This window comes from Rhopalosiphum maidis, chromosome 2 (assembly GCF_003676215.2).
Source record: "Rhopalosiphum maidis isolate BTI-1 chromosome 2, ASM367621v3, whole genome shotgun sequence".
NCBI classification, from domain to species: domain Eukaryota; kingdom Metazoa; phylum Arthropoda; class Insecta; order Hemiptera; family Aphididae; genus Rhopalosiphum; species Rhopalosiphum maidis.
In genome coordinates this window covers 78,946,295-78,958,516 of record NC_040878.1, presented here as the reverse complement: position 1 = coordinate 78,958,516, position 12,222 = coordinate 78,946,295, and positions in this window count along the sequence as shown.

Below are 12,222 nucleotides of genomic sequence, written 5' to 3'. Positions count from 1 at the left end.
GTGTTACTTTTATTAAAATTAATTATAAATAATAATTATGATAGTTTTCCATATCAATCGAAAAATAAACAAATAACTATGTCATCAAGACGAATCGTAGCGAAATGAAAGGAAATTCAAAATGTCGTCTATGATATTTTCACATAATTTTATAACCATTATAGAGTATCTTAATTTAGTGCGCTCAAATTATTATATATTTGTAATATTATAATCTTAGAAAGGTCTTTTAGAATCGACAGTCTTCTCAGATATTATATGTTAATAATTAAAATGCTTGGCTGACAATGGGGCTTGTTTGTTAAACGCGTTGAGCGTGTAACTATAATATATTCGATTCAAAAGTTAATTTAATACTTGGCTGTGTTTTGTAAGGCGTAGGTTAAAGACTTAGGTATTTCAAGTTATTATACGTTTTATACTGAATAATTGTTTTTTATTTGTCATAAAAATTAATTTTTACCGTAGAATTTAAGAATTTTAATAAATTATAAGTTATAAAACTAATTAATCAATTTCATTTAAACTATTTGCAGAAGATAAAAGTAAGCTCATAATTTTCCGTCTTGGTATACTTTATATTTGATTTTTTGATTGATTTTTGATAATTGAAATTGTCAAAAATATTGATCATTTAGATTAAATAAAAAAATTAATTTGAAATTTTTAATTAAAAAATAACATTGATAATAATAATAATAATTAATAATTATTGTGATAATTTTCCATATCAATGGAAAAATAAACAAATAACTATGTGTCAAAGACGAATCGTAGCGAAATGAAAGGAAATTTCAACTGTCATTACGATATTTTCACATAATTTTATAAACATTATAAACTATCTTATTTTAGTAAGCTTAAATTATTATATATTTGTTGTGTTGTAAGTCTATATATGACGTTTATAATTGAAAACAATCTCTGAGATTGTATGTTAAAATACTTGGCTGGTAATAGTGCTTTTCTGTTTAACATTTTTAGCGTGTAACTTTATACTCGATTTCAAAGTTAATTTAATGCATAGCTGTGCAGAGTATTTGACGTAGGTTAAAGAATTTGGTATTTTAAGATATTAAACATTTATTACTGAATAATTAGTTTTTATTTGAAAGAAAAATTAACATATATTATAGAATTGTAGAATTTTAATAAGTTATTGGTTATAATACTAATTAATCAATTTTTTTTAAACCATTTGCAGAAGATAAAAGTAAGCTCATAATTGTATATTATTGAATTTTAGTTACTTTATGACAATGTAAACAATTTAGCCAATAATATAAACCATTACAACAGGGGAGATGATGTTCAAATTTTATGTTTCTGACATACTGATTGATTTGTCATTAAAATTATAAATATCTTTCCGTATTGTTATACGTAATACTTGATTTTCGGTCTGATTATTGATAATTGAAATTGGCTAAAATATTGATAAATTAGCTTGTCAAAAATTAATATGAAATTTTTAATCAAAAAATTCTGGTGATAATAATTATAATTAATAATGATTATGATAATTATTAGCATATAAATAGAAAAATAAATGTGATGAATCATAGCGAAATGAAAGGAAATTTCAACTGTCATCTAAGATATAGACTATGATATTTTAGTGAGATCTGATTATTATATATTTATTGTATCGTAACCATAGAGATGCCTTTTAGAATCTTAAAAGTTAGTATTTTAAGATATTATACATTTTAGACTGAATAATGGTTTTTTATTCGTCCTAATAATTTACTTATAATTTATATCATAGTATTGCAGAATTTTGATAAAATATTATTTAAAGTACTTATAAATCAATTACGTTTAAACAATTTTCAGATATTGAAAGTAAGCTGTAATTGTATATTGTTGAATTTTACCTAATTTAAATTAACTATTTCAAACATAATGAAATGTAATATTTTAATGTTTTGTAGGGGTCAGCTATTAAATAATAAATTACATATCCTATATACATATAGGAGACCGCCCCTATTCACTCATCAATGCCTAGACCAAACCACTGGGTCTGGAGAATTGCAATTTTGTACATAGGTTCTTTAACCAAAGTAGGGGCTTACAAAGAAATTATTTTTCAAAATTTGACCGCTAAGGATGTAAAAGATGGTTTTTTTATATAGGTATAGATATATGTATTTTTTAATTGTTTAATAATTGTTTATTTCTTGTGTTTGCTATGATACTAAAAATACCAAAAATTAAAAAAAAAAACATGTCTAAAGTAATTATAAAAAAAAACAGACATATTTTTAGTGTCTATCAACCGCTTAATAGAAATAAAAAACAATTATTAAACAATTGAAAAGTACATACATCCATAGCTATTAAAAAAAATACCTTTTACCCCTTAGAGGTCGAATTTTGAAAAATCATTTTTTAGTGCGTTCTTGCATTGCTTAAGGAACCTCTGTACAAAATTTCAAGTCTCTAGACCCAGCGGTTCGGTCTGGGCGTTGTTGAGTGAATTACTAAATAGATAAAAAAAAAAAGAAGATGAATAAATAGATAACTAAAAAAAAAAAAAATGAAAGTAAATAAATTATTTTAGAGTCCAGTGGTGGCCAAAATTTTTGATAAAGTTATACTGAGAAAGGAGAATTTTTTCCCTTTGTGGAGTCATAAAAATATATGAAACTATAGGATAGGGTCGATTGGAATTTTTTATTAAGCTAATAAATATATAATGGTACATTATAAATAATAACGCTGATGCCATCTGACGTATTTCACTTCCATTGCATCTTGTGACTGTTAAACACGTATTTATTCGAATACACTTTGAAAACCGTTTGATCGACGTGAGCTTCACACATTATTAACGCATCTAGTACACGGGCAACGCCGTGACGGAATAGCTACTTCTGACATTAAAATTACTATTAAATTGATACTTTATCTAAATATAAAATATTTAAATACAATCTTGAAAATATTAAATTAATTTACAATTGTTTAATACTTTTAGATTGTAAAAGTAAGATAACCGAAATTACATTAAATTTAAATATTATAATGAATGATAATTTTTTTAGTATTCTCATTAAACTATATCATAAAAAACACTGTTACAATTAATAGACGCCAAACAATAACTAAAGTCAGTAGGCTTTGGGGAGCCACTGATTTCTTGGTTCAGATTATACCTTTCTAATAGGATATAATATGTACAAATTAACGGTGTCTGCTCTGTATCAGTAAATATAACGTCAAGTGTTCCTCAAAGAGGCCATTTGTCTCCGGTTCTCTTCTCCTTAATTATAAACAGGTGCTAACCTGGGCTTCACCACGCTGGCTGCTAGGAGAGTTCAAATTAATCTATCATTCTTGTGAAAACTCATTGATGGTCGTATTGACTCGTCAGTTATTTTAAAATAGATTAATTTTAGGATCCCAACTTTTAATTCTCACAGTGTCTTCCCTTTTCGTATTCCTTTTTATTTTGTGAATTATTTGCGAAACAGTGCTATACCATGCATGATGAGATTAGCGAACGAGGATCCATTGTTATTTTATTGGGGGACTAAACCAGTTATTTATTTAATGTTCACCATGTCGTATTTTAATTTGTATTTTACTGTTACGTTTTAAGATAAATATTAATATTTGCATTGGGCTTGTCCTGTTTCCTATCAATAAATAAATAAATAGAGAATAAAAAGATAATACATAATTAAATTCATAGAATGTCGAAAAATTATATTAATGTTAATACTTATCGACGTTGATTATTGTAGATATCTATTAATTTATTATGTGTATAATATAATCAGTAAGAGTATTAAAGTATATTTTATAACAGGTTCAATAGAAAGGTTTTACCGTAAGTATAATAATTTGTTTATAATCATATTTACTAGTTGAATCCTAATTTGATATGTATAAAATATCTTGTATAAGAAAAAAATTAATAACATAATTCTATTATAACCGATGAGAATATAGAAGATATTTAAATTTTAAAATAATAGTTATATAATTATGTTAACATTTTTTTTCCACAAATGAAATATTATCATATTAACATTTTAAATGTGAATATTCTATAAACAGAGTTTATATTGTTTTATCCTTTGTTCTTAAATATTACAATTTTAAAATATATCTTGTACTTGAACAACACAGAGAGGTAATGTAATTATATAAAATAATCATTGAAATTCAATTTTAGTCATGTTCCATCCTTACATGTAAAAAAATAAAAAATATATATCACAGTATAGTACTAGATTTTATTATACGTAGAAGTTAGTTAGAAAACTAAAATGTTTTCAACGTATACATATTCTAGTTATTATAAGTCTTCAATTGTATGATCAAAAACCTCTTATCATTTTTATAAGTACCGTTATTGGAATGTTAATAGTACGCAAAATGTATTGTGTTAATTATATATAATATTATGTATAGACAAGCCGATATGAAATCTATTATGGTCATTTTTCAAGTAACACTGAGTTAATAAAAATTAGAGATCAATGTGTAACATTTAATTAGTTAGTGAACCATGTATACAATTAAAATTAGATTTTTCGTTGACGATTTCCAAATGCAATGTATTAATCTTGGAAATCGTAAATTTCAAATAAAAATAAACAAATTGGGAACGAATAAATTACTACTTTTATGACTGAGAATTGGCATTTGAAATAATTTTGGTGTTAAAGTGGTTTAAAAGTTTAGTTTAATATTTATAAGATTATTGACCTTATTTTCTGTATGTAATACAGTTAACAGCACTTAAGGTTATCAGTGTAAGCTATACTATAGGCATGCAATATATTGATCATTTTTAATCAAATTGATTTTAACGTTTTAAGGATATTGACATGATTTAGATAAAATTAAATGTGCAGACCATAGGATAATGGATACTAACCTTTATGGTGATTGAAAAAAATACATTGTCGCCGTTGTGGAATATATAGTTTTCGTTTGGAAGAAAAATGTTTCCCCCTTATTTTAAGTACTGACCAAAAAAAAAAAAAAAAAATGATTTTAAAAAAATGTCTAGATATAATTCGGTAGGTAATTACATTTTATGTCTATAAATAAACAAAGAATCAAAATTTTAAACTAACATATTTTATTAATTAATATTAAAAAATTATAGTGAATTAATATAAATATATTTAACATTTATTATTAGAGTTCACTGCATACACCAATGTTATTACTTCATATAATATAAGTACGTAAGAAAATTATTATAGAATATGACTATTTAATATAAGTAGTTTCCAAAAACATTAACAAATATAAAGGACTTGGTAAATTATATAATTGTATATATAATTTATTTTTCTTGAACCATTTTATAAGGCTTATAATTATAATATGTATGAAAAAATACTAGTATTTATAATCAATAGTAGTACTTAATCTTATAGTAAAATTAATTTATGTATAATAAAAAAACTATAAATTAATAAATTATTATACTATCACTTAATATTTTATTTTAAAAAAAAAGAAATAGATCTTGAAATGTCTACAGCAGATGGTAATATAACATAATAAATACTAAATTATAACTATTAACTTATGTAAACTTTTCCCTAAAATAATATTATATTATATTATACCTAATATGTACTTTTTATTTACTGAGGTTAGGGTTAGAGTAAAATAAATAATATAGTTCCTAGCTTCATATATTTTAACAAACTATATTTTTTGTCAATATAGATTACTTGAAGAATCAAATGAATTATACAGGTAATTATTTTAAGTATAACAATTTTTTGGATTTAAAAATAATATTTATTTTATTTTGACAATTATAGAATCTATAAAAACTATAACAAAATATGCATAAACTATAATATTATTATTCGGTGGCATATATAAATGTCGTATCCACTTAGTGAAATCGCTTATTTGTATTAATTTAGTAAAACATATGTTTTATTGCACTAGGTAAATAGACAATAATTGTATATAATAATAATATTACACAATGTAGATAAAATTAATTTCATCCACTTCATGAATAGGTCAAAAGTATGTAGTTTGACTGTTTATGTATCTGATTCAAAGGAATGTGGGTAGACTATAATATGAGATTTATCGGGGAGCATAACTGCATAAGTAACAAGTCTTGAGGTTTTTGATTGGAAAATTTTTTGTTTTTTGTAAATCCTTAAAGTTGAATATTATATAACCAAATAGATTTAAATAGGAGATAATAGATATGTATTTTGGTCTTAAGGCGGACTCTAGAAAATATATTTAGGATAGCGTGAATAATTAAATTCGATAAATTCGACTATTTAACTTAATTTTATTTTTACGCATGTGTTTGATCTATGTTCAATATTGGTTATAGAAGGTTAGACTTAGATATTAAATTTGACTATGTCAGAGTTTCGTATGGGCCATTGTTTAAATGTAATGGTGGAGGTTGACTGTGTTGGAGAGCAAAGGTAGTAGGACTGTATTAGCTAATTTACGAGCTACTTAAATTGTTATAAATTTACGACCTGATAAATTACTTAATGGAGATTGTTGTATGATATGATTTGACCTCACTAGAGTAAATTATTATTTAGCAGGAAAAACAATATTTGATAGAGGCCAATCTAAAAAATCATAAATTTAATGTTAAATATATATAGGGCAATTATAGGCATTCTATGGGTGTTCTGTTTTCAGATTTGTTAGTTATTAGGTGGAGGTCTCTTATAAAAATTTAATAGGCTTTTTTACTTGCATTTCATACGTGAAAAAAAATGAATAATTTTTCTATATAAATATATGTATAAATTAATAATTTTAAATGATTTTTCGTTTGAATCTTGTTTATGGTTTATTTGTATGAGACATTTTCAGATAACGCAAAGTGTATAAGTAAAGAGAGTATACTTACAAAATCTAATGCACAGTTGACTATAATAAGTGGATGCAAGCCACACATATTATTTGAAAATATGTTTTGTCGAGCTTCTTGTATAATAATTCAGTTATTATATATATAGGTATTATTTTTACTTTTTGGTTTCGATTTCATAAATTATAATATTTTAATATATTTTCAGTGAAATAAATTTTATAATTTTGTTATGCACCTATTATTTATTTGTGATCATACTATATTGATATTTGATTGTATTATAATTCATAAATACGTAGTCAAAATTCTGCTAATTGTGCAAAACTATTATTAGTGTCAATAATTATGCTGAAGGATATGATTATTAAAAAAATAGATCAAAGATTAATTATAATACCAAAAATCTTCTTACCCGGTAAAAGTTCTTAAATTGATTAATTTATCTTAGTAAAAATAATTTTTAAAACCCCTGATTTTTAGCCAGTTTCTTTGAGTACCTTCAATACAAATTTTTACGAAAAAAACACCCTCGACGTTGAATATCAAAGGATTTTTGTAAATCAATTTTTTAAGCCCTGCACTAAATTTAAAAATAAATTAAGTAGAAAAATTCATAAACAATAAATCAAATAATGTATATTATTTATGACAGACAATTACAATAAAAAAAAAAAAAAAAATGAAATTGGCTGTAATATAGTTCACTAATCAAACAAAGAATTAAAATATTTTAAGTTTTAAAATTTTTTGTTATAGATGAAGCAATACAATATTACCATCACCACACCACAATTATGAAAAAAGCATCAAGTAGTATGTATTCTTGTAAAAAAAAAAAAATTAATAGATAATAATTCTTAGTTATTTTTACCTAATTAAATAATAAAATGAGAATAACCGTAGGTTCAATATTTTGTGTTCCTTTGATAGTCGTCAACAAAATCACTTTACGCTGAGTTGACATAGACTTTATAACTATCTTGACCCGCATAAAATGTAGAAATGTACAATATTGTCGATTACCTTTAAATTATAATGGATCACTCTGAACTTATTAACGATCACATTACGAATTAACTTATACATTGCAGGTATCTACTTTATAATAGCATAAATAAATAATAAATAATTTAATTTACATAACCATTAATAGTTATATAAATTTCCGCGTAATAATAACCTATGTATTAATGTTGTACCTACTACCTATGGTAAATAATAATATATTTTTGTTATCTTTAACCGCAGATTAATTTTAATTTTAAAATTATAGTTTTAAAGAGTATAGTAAAATTTATTTATTTTTTTTAATTTTTGGGATTAAGTTCATTTAACCTTTAAAAAATATTATTTTTAATAATCTTTTTGCGAAAATGTAAAACAATACGTATTAACAAATATGATATAGATTCTTAGCCGATAGAAATATTAAAAATGAGGTTTCATTCATAGTAATCCCTTATTATCCTTTATTCCTGACCGGTAGACTACATTTACATTTGCGCCATACATGTTAACAGGTTTAAGCGTTTCTAAGACTAGTAAGACTAGTCTGTTTTAAATAGTTTTAATTATTACGACTAAATATTTATTTATTTATCTTTACCTAATAGAAAAAAATGTCATAAAATGTAATCTTTTCATTATTACTTTTTGTAGATAAAAAATATTTGAAACTATCAGAATGGTGCAATGCAAAATATATGAAAATAACCCATAATTCAGTAAATAATAGCTTACCTCAAACTCCGTATAGAAATCATCTACCAGAACGTAATTGCTGCATTGAGAAGTTATTCAATTAATTACTTTTCGTTGTATTATAAAATTAATAGTATTAAGAAAAACAAACCAACTTCTTTTGAATATTTAGTGTGTAACATACTACATAATATTATGTTACAATTTTAAATTATTAATTTATTATATTCATTCAACTATATTATAATATGTTTAAAATATCAAATAAACTAAATAGTTTAATATTTATGTATTTATCAAAGTTGTAAATATACATGTATGCTTGTACCATAAACAGGCACCATGCATCATACCGTAGAATGCAATTTGTATAAATGCCATTTCTGGATCACACACATAACAAAATATGTTTTCGTCATTACTGATACTAATGACACAGAATAGATTAAAAATCATTTAAAAGAATAAACAGGTATATTATGGTCTAGTATTAAATTGAAAAGGAAACTAATATTTAAATACACAGCTACGGACAAAGAAAATCATAGGCCGTGTACTTAACTTGTGTATAAACCCAACATTTTTTAGATTATATTAAACAGTTAAGTTAGCTTATACTTGTATAACGTAAAAATATAAATATTTATATACATTATATTTATTAATTAGGTAAGTTATAAATTATGTCACCGGTGTTAATGAAAATGATTTTATTAGATAAGCCGAAAAAAATTATACTTAAGAGATGCTACACCGCTACACCAATATGTATTTATTTTTCTCTATCTATATCCACATAAAAATATAGAAACAAAGATATTCCGTACTCCCACGATAACGACTCACTGGTTCAGCTTAGGACAATGCCAACTAATATATTATATTTTATAAAGAAATATATTTACTGTGCATTGACTGGATAAATCTTAAATATTTTCATTTTTTATAAATAGTTTTAATTTAAAATTGTTTTGATTATTTTTAACAATTAATAACTTATTAAAAAAATATAAATATTAAAAATCCATTTGGTCAATACACAAGAAATATTATTCGTTGTATTATAAACATACTAGCTGTTCCGTCACGACGTTGCCCGTTATTATTTAAAATGTACTATTATATATTTATTAGTTTAACAAAAAATTTTAATTGACTCTATTCTATAGTTGCATATATTTGTATGACTCCACAAAGGAAGAAAAATATTCTCATTTCTCGGTATAACTTTATCAAAAAGTTTGGCCACGTTTGGACTCTTAAGTAATCTATTTACTTTCTTCTCTATTTATTTATGTTCTTTTTTTTTTTTTTTATCTATTTAGTAATTCGCTCATAAACGCCCAGACCGAACCCCTGGGTCTAGAGACTTACAATTTTGTACAGAGGTTCTTAAGCAATGTAGGGACGCTCTAATAAATGATTTTTCAAGATTCGACCTCTAAGGAGATAAAAGGGTTTTTTTTTTTTGGTTGGAACACGATAGAGCACGATTGATCATTTCCATAACACAATTGAGCACGAAAATAGGCGCAACGTTGCCACTATGTACCGTAGAATAATATTAGTAAAAAATAAAATACATTTTAACATAGATTTTTATAAATAAAAATCTTTTTTTGGATTTTAATCATATATTACTACATATTAAGACAGTTTTCTGGATCTGTTAGTTTAGTATATTATATTACAATTTTTTTTTCATTTATTAAGTTAATTGTTCCAAAATATACTGAATATATATATATATATATATATATATATATATATATGTATAAATTATATAAATGTATAAAAATAAAAAATAATAAAAAAAGGTTGAAACATTCCACTCATATAGGTATAAAAAAAGTAGAAATTTTAATTTCTTTCACTAAATATTTTTTTCCAACTTTTAATAAGTATTTAAATAGATTGTCAGAATTTTTAAATTTAGAGTACTTACTCTTGATAAGCCTTTATAGTGAAGTTAATTTTTTAGTTTTTGATAACACTAATTTTTTTATTATTATTACTTGGCATGGATTGAATTTTCATACGATCAACCAAAATAAATATGCAATGCATACAAATTCGCGCTTTACCTATTAGTTATCTATAAAACATACGTATGTACTAGTGATAATTTTACAACGTCGTACACAATATTTATATTTTTGTATCGTGCTCAATCAGGTCGTCAAAAAGATTAACCGATAACGACCGTGCTCAATCACGTTATGTATTTTTTAATTGTTTAATAATTGTTTGTTATTTCTTCTAAGCGGTTACTAGAATACCAAAAATATGTCTAATTACTTTAGATATGTTTATATATATATGCTTTTAGTATCCTAGCAACCGCTTAAAAAAAATAACAAAAAATTATTAAACAATTGAAAATACATATATCTATTGCTCTATAAAAAAAACCTTTTGCCCCCTTAGATGTCGAATTTTGAAAAAACATTTCTTATTGCGCCCTCTCATTGCTTAAGGAACCTCTGTACAAAATTTCAAGTCTCTAGACCTAGCAGTTCGGTCTGGGCGTTGATGAGTAGATAAGAGCGGTCTCCTATATGTATAATATAGATAATAAGTACTTTTGTCCAAAACTGAACTAGAGAATCGTAATCGTGAAAATATGAATATATTTATTATAATATTTATAATATTGCTATAGTACGTGGGAGATTTATAGAGAAAACAAATATTAGTGAGGTGGCCCCATAAAACAGGGAAATTTCTAAATTTTTCATTCAAAGTATTCATAAACAAAATGTTCTTCTTCTAAAAAAAAAAAAAATAAAATATTATAAAAATAATGATTACGATAATCTGAAATGTTTCCAGTTATTGGTTTTTTCATATTCTGAGTGACGAAACTGTTCAGAACACCAATATAAAATATAAATTACTTTAATGTATTTATAATTAAAAATTGTTTTAATAACAAATCAACATTTTAAGATCATACTTATAAAACATTATGAATAAAAAAAACCAATAATAGCTTATTTAAACGATATAAAAACTATTTTAATTGAGCAGACAAGTTCAAAAATGTGATGACCAATGCTTGACCAAAATTAGTTTTGGGATTGTAAATTTCGAAAGAACTCAAAATAGTAGATCCATTATCTCCTCCAATAATATACAATAACCATCCAATGCAATTACAGCTATATTGAATAATGCATTTTAATTAATACATTAAAATAAAACATATTATTATAATCACCAAAAATATAGCGACGGATCGATATGAATGAATGTCAGCAACATACAAAACTTCAAAGCTATAGTAGGTATACAAGTCTTAACACTTATATGATAAATAATCATTTCCACCAACAGTGTACGTTACACGGTCTAGGACTTCTAAACCAACACATTTAAGATATTCAGAGATTTCTGCGACTGGTAATAAAAATGTTTACAAGTAAGCAAATGTTAAAAATAATTTTAAGAGCATTTAAAAAAAAAAATTCTGATATGACTTATGACTGGAATTAAATATTTTTTTAAAGACATTTTTCTGTGTTTTTAGAGCATTAAAAACCGTTAACTATAATAATTACTGATATAAAATGATAATAGTTTATTTATGAAAAAATTACATTTAGGACTACTTTTTCTAATATATACTGTTTGGATGTTTTTAAATAGATATTAATATAGACAAAAAAAATTTT